The sequence below is a fragment of the Macrotis lagotis genome, chromosome X, assembly GCF_037893015.1.
Source record: "Macrotis lagotis isolate mMagLag1 chromosome X, bilby.v1.9.chrom.fasta, whole genome shotgun sequence".
In the NCBI taxonomy this organism is placed as follows: Eukaryota; Metazoa; Chordata; class Mammalia; order Peramelemorphia; family Peramelidae; genus Macrotis; species Macrotis lagotis.
The window spans coordinates 161857925-161864398 of record NC_133666.1 but is presented as its reverse complement, the minus strand read 5'-3'; positions in this window follow the sequence as shown (position 1 = coordinate 161864398).

Below are 6474 nucleotides of genomic sequence, written 5' to 3'. Positions count from 1 at the left end.
TTAATTCTATTAAGGATAAATTGAATGTGAGGAACATCCTGTTTGATAGGCAGATAGTGATTGGGACTAATGCTCAGAAGAGAAATATAACCTTAATCTAAAGATTTGTAGTTAGATGTGTGTGTGTGTGTGTGTGTGTGTGTGTGTGTGTGTGTGTGTGTGTGTAAAATAAACAAGGGGAAGCTTCAGACAGGCCACCAAGAAAAAAGAAGAAAGGACCAGAACAAAGTCTCCCAATACAATATAAAGAGAAAAGGTGATATGGACAAATAACCTGCAAAGGAGACAGTAAGGAAAGGTCAAACAGGTAGGAAGAAGAGACTGAGAAGAGGAAACAAGCATTTATGAAGAGCCTACTATGTTTAAAGCACCATGCTAAGCACTTTGCATATATTTCACTTAATTTTCACCAAAAAAAATCACAACAAAACAAAATAAACCAAAAAATATATAAGTTTGGTGCTTTTATTATCCTCATTAACGATTGAGTAAACTGAAGCAAACAAGTTACCTAATTTGCCCAGGGTCACATAGCTAGCAAATATCTGGGACTGAATTGGAATTCAGGTTCAAAGACAATTAAAAAATACTGTCACAAAAACACAAATAATGAAGAGTGTCCAAGACAAGAAGGTGTATTCAAATGCTGAGGAGATAATCAAGAAAGGGGAAAAAAAATTACTAAAAGACAGCAGTTTTGGCAAGTAAAAAAACTGGTAACTTTGGAGACAGCATTTTCAGTTGAGAGATGAGGGTAAAAGACATTGCCAAGGACTGAATAGTGAGTAAAAAGAAAAGAGGAGACACTGAGTATAGGCAGCTCTTCCTGGAAATTTTGCCAAAAAAAAAAAAAAGAAATAGAGTTATAGGGCAAAAACCTATGGAGATGATAGAATCTAGTAAGCTGCATTGGGGGGGAGGGGGAATTATTTTTTTAGGATAGGCTTGAGCATTGTTTTAGGGAGCAAGAAAGGAACCAGGACAAAGAGGATACATTGAATATTAATAAAAAGTGATATTAGCTGTGAGTTAAACTATTGAAGACTATAGAAGCACATGGGGTCAAGGGCTACATCTTTTCAAAAACAGGATTAAAATAGAAAAGTTTGGAGATGATGTGAAGTATTTTGAATGACCTCAGCAAAAGGAATTTATTTTCTCAGTAATATGAAACAAGGTTTTCATCTGAGGGTGGCAAAGCAAGAATCATGGGATGCTTGTGAAAAGAAGTGAAGGCTTGGAACACCTTTGAGAAGTGAGATAGGGAATCAGTTAGAGAGGAATAAATGAATTGCTTCACAGCAATGATGGCTCAGTTGAGAAGAGATAACTTTAATTTATAGTAGACTCAGCTCAGTTACATAACTTTCTCCAGTGCCATTCATCAAACATGAATAGGAACAGAGGACACAATTGATTGGATACATGGGGTAATAAAAAATGAGGAGTAAAAGATAACCCTAAGGTTGGGAGCATGGACAAATGAACATCCTTAATGTTTTTAACAGACCCTTGAATAGTACAGCTTACATAAACCTTACCATATAGGTTCTTCTATTCTGAATGTAAGCTAATTTGTCATTGTCTCTTCTAAAATGTAATATCTACAATTAAATAGAATACTTTCATTGCGGTCTGACAAAGGACTATGACCTTTCTTGTTATGATTACTATTATGCAACCTGGGCAGGTAGTTTAGGTATCAGTGAATAGTGTCAGACTTAGAGTCAAGAAGATTTATCTTCCTGAGTTCAAATTTGGTGTCAAATATTTAATAGCTGTGTGACCCTGGGCAAGTCACTTAATCCAGTTTGACTTAGTTTCCTTATTTATAAAATGAACTGGAGAAGAATACTCCAGTATCTTTGACAAGAAAACCTCATATGGGGTCATGAAGCATCAAATATGATTGAAACAAATGAATAACACTACAAAATATAGGGAATTATGAGGCTTAACTTATTTTATTTTGTTGGTTTAGGGTTTTTGGTATTTTTGTTTCTACATTACAGTGTTGACTCAAATTGAGTTGGCAAACTACTAAAATCCATATATTCAAAAATATAATGTCCTGGGCAAGAAAATGATGTTACAAATGATTTAGCTTTGCTAATATTTGAGGGACCTTTGGCAACCTATTAAATATTTTGATTCAAATTTATCTATAAGATGAGAATGTTTAATGATCTCATCTCTATGGTCCCTGTTGAACTGTAAAATTCTAGGAAACTATTATCATTAGGAAAGCTAACATTTCTGTCTGCCAGCTTCATCCTTGAAGTCATTTTCAATGTTAGACATAAATCTGATCCTTTAAATTTTTCTTGATTTGATTTTTTGGCATTAACCTAAATCCCATGTATCTTTTTCAACTTTGCTACCTATGTTCAGTATTTCATAGAAATCTAGCTAACTATAAGAAATATGAACTCTTTCAACTTAAATAGAAAACTGTTGTAAAAGGCCAAACAATAGGTGTAGTGCTGCTAACCCTCAAGAAACAAGGATAGAAGTTTTGAAAAATATCTTCTTTTGATCTGACTAAAGGTTATCGATTTCTGATTGGTTCCCTCACTGAGGGATAGAACCAGTCTTCAGTCATTTCAGTTGTGTCCATTCTTTGTGAACTCATTTGGGGTATTCTTGTCAAAGATACTACAGTAGCTTTGATGGGGGGAAGGGTTCCAATAAATGAGCCACCTCCCCAGCTTTCAGATCTGCTCTAATTGTCTTCTGTGGATCCTTGCCAGATATGGAAAATTCCAACTATGACTTAATTACTGACTCTGCAGTTTTTACCTCTGCTTTTGTCCAAAGCCTTCTGGCTTCCCATTAGCAGTGCCCATTACTTGGGATTATCTGTTCTCTTTTTACCCTATGTGAGAGTATGCCTAGAGACTTAATCATTTATTATCAACACTTGGGACCTTCTGTGATATCTATAAGCTGTCTTTTTTTTCCCCAAGGCAATGGGGTTAAGTGGCTTGCCCAAGGCCACACAGCTAGATAATTATTAATTGTCTGAGGCCGGATTTGAACTCAGGTACTCCTGACTCCAGGGCCGGTGCTCTACCCACTGAACCACCTAGCCACCCTTTATAAGCTGTCCTTAACAAGCACATTTATAACTTAATAATATGTTCTGTCCTTTCTAACTGTCCTTTGGTGGCATCAACTTCTGACATCCAGAACCACTTCAAATAAACTTGGTTATTTATCTCAGATCATTTTTTCCTCTCTTCATTCTTCTCTCCCTATATAAATAACAATATATCAGATCCCTCTTTGCTAGAGTATCTCCCAACTCTTAGCCCACTATACCATCACAGTTTCCAATAAAATGCCCAATTACAAAGGAGAGATCCCACATCACTTGAATTCTTTCTCAGCATCCAATATAGAACCCCAATATTATAGGTCTGTGAACTCCAACTTTTTACCATAATTTTTCAGCTCATATTTTCTAGATGAGGAGATTGAGAAAAACAGGGTTTAGTGACATGCCCAGAATCATACATCTAATGTCTAAATCCAGATTTTTAACTCAGGAAAATGTGTCTTCCTTACTCCAAATCCAGTATATTATCCATTGTGTCACCTAGTTGGCCCAAGACTAGTAGCAATTCTCAAGGAAGAAAGGAAAGGCTTTTTTAGCACCACATTTAATATTGTAACTGTAAAAATACCCATGGTTTCATTGTTGTGCCATAGGTCACAGATCTTTTATGTCTTAATAAACATTCTTTTTTTTTCAGTTCCATGCTCCAAATCCAATTCTAGTTTTATTTTTAATTAAAGATTTTATTTGAGTTTTACAATTTTTCCCCATCTTACTTCCCTCGCCCCACCCCCCAACAGAAAGCAATATGTCAGCCTTTACTTTGTTTCTATGTTGTACATTGATGCAAATTCAGTGTGATGAGAGATAAATCATATTCTTAAGGAAGAAAAAAAAGTGTAAGAGATAACAAGATCAGGGGCTGCTAGGTGGTTCAGTGGGTAGAACACCGGCCCTGGAGTCAGGAGTACCTGAGTTCAAATCCGGCCTCAGACACTTAATAATTACCTAGCTGTGTGGCCTTGGGAAAGTCACTTAACCCCATTGCCTTGCAAAAAAAAAAAAACTAAAAAAAAAAGATAACAAGATCAGACAATAAGATATTTGGGTTTTTTTTTTCTAAAATGGAGGGAATAGTCCTTGAACTTTGTTCAAACTCCACGGCTCTTTATCAGGATACAGATGGTATTCTCCACTGCAGACAGTGCAAAATTGTCCCTGATTGTTGCACTGATGGAAGGAGCAAGTCCATCACAGTTGAACATCACCCCCATGTTGCTGTTAGGGTATACAGTATTTTTCTGGTTCTGCTCATCTCACTAAGCATCAGTTCATGGAAATCCCTCCAGGCTTCACCAAATTCCCATCCCTCCTGGTTGCTAATAGTATAGTAGTGTTCCATGACATACATATACCACAGTTTGCTAAGCCATTCCCCAATTGAAGGACATTTACTTGATTTCCAATTCTTGGTCACCACAAACAGGGCTGCTATGAATATTTTTGTACAAGTGATGTGTTTTACCCTTTTTCATCATCTCTTCAGGGTATAGACCCAGTAGTGGTATTGGTGGACCATTTTTGTTGCCAGTTGGGCATAGTTCCAAATTTCTCTCCAGAAAGGTGGGATGAGTTCACAGCTCCACCAACAGTGTAATAGTGTCCCAGATTTCCCACAATCCTTCCAATAATGATCATTATCCTTTCTGGTCACATTGGCCAGTCAGAGAGGTGTGAGGTGGTACCTCAGAGAAGTTTTAATTTGCATTTCTCTAATAATTAATGATTTAGAGCAATTTTTAATATGGCTATGGATTGCTTTGATCTCCTCATCTGTAAATTGCCTTTGCATATCCTTTGACCATTTGTCAATTGAGGAATGGCTTTTTTTAAAAAAAATATGACTCAGTTCTCTGTATGGTTTAGAAATGAATCCTTTGTCAGAATCATTATTTGTAAAGATTGTTTCCCAATTTGCTACATTTCTTTTCATGCTGGTTACAGTGGTTTTATCTGTGCAAAAGCTTTATAATTTAATGTAATCAAAATCATCTAATTGGTTTTTGGTGATGTTCTCCATCTCTTCCTTAGTCATAAACTGCTCCCCTTTCCATAGATCTGACAGGTAAACTAGTCCTTGATCATCTAAATTGCTTATAGTATTATTTTTTATGTCTAAATCCTGTAACCATTTGGATCTTATCTTGGTAAAGGGTGTGAGGTGTTTGTCTAATCCAAATTTCTTCCATACTAACTTCCAATTTTCCCAGCAGTTTTTATCAAAGAGAGAGCTTTTATCCCAATAGCTGAACTCTTTGGGTTTATCAAACAGCAGATTTCTATAATTTGCTGCTATTGTACCTAGTCTATTCCACTGGTCCACCACTCTGTTTCTTAGCCAATACCAAACAGTTTTGATGACTGATGCTTTATAATATAATTGTAGATCAGGTAGGGCCAAGCCCCCTTCTTTTGAATTTTTTTCATTAAATTCCTGGAAATTCTTGACTTTTTATTTCTCCATATGAATTTACTTACAACTTTTTCTAACTCAAAGTAATTTTTTGGAATTTTGATTGGTAGGACACTAAACAAGTAGTTTAGTTTTAGTAGAATTGTCATTTTTATTATATTAGTTCTACCTATCCAAGAGCAGTTGATATTTGCCCAGTTATTTAAATCTGATTTAACTTGTGTGAGAAGTGTTTTATAATTATTTTCAAAAAGTTTCTGAGTCTGTCTTGGCAAATAGACACCCAAGTATTTTATATTGTCTGAGGTTACTTTGAATGGGATTTCTCTTTCTAGCTCTTCCTGCTTTATCTTGCTAGACATATATAGAAAAGTTGAGGATTTATGAAGATTTATTTTATAACCTGCAACTTTGCTAAAATTGCTGATTGTTTCCAGCTGTTTTTTGGATGATTTCTTGGGATTCTCTAGGCAGACCATCATGTCATCTGCAAAGAGAGAGAATTTTGTCTCTTCCTTCCCAATTCTAATTCTTTCAATTTCTTTTTCTTCTCTAATTGCTGAAGCTAACATTTCTAATACAATATTGAATAGTAGTGGTGATAATGGGCACCCTTGTTTCACCCCTGATCTTATTGGGAATGCCTCTAGCCTCTCCCCATTGAATATAATGCTTGTTGATGGTTTCAGATCTAATTATTCTAAGGAACAGTCCATTTATTCCTACACTCTCTAGTGCTTTTAGTAGGAATGTGTGCTGTATTTTGTCAAAAGCTTTTTCAGCATCTATTGATATGATCATATAATTTCTGACAGGTTTGTTGTTGATATAATTGAGTATACTATCAGTTTCCCTAATATTGAACCAACCCTGCATTCCTAGGATAAATCCTACTTGATCATAATGTATTATCCTAGTGATAACTTCTTGTAATCGTTTTGCT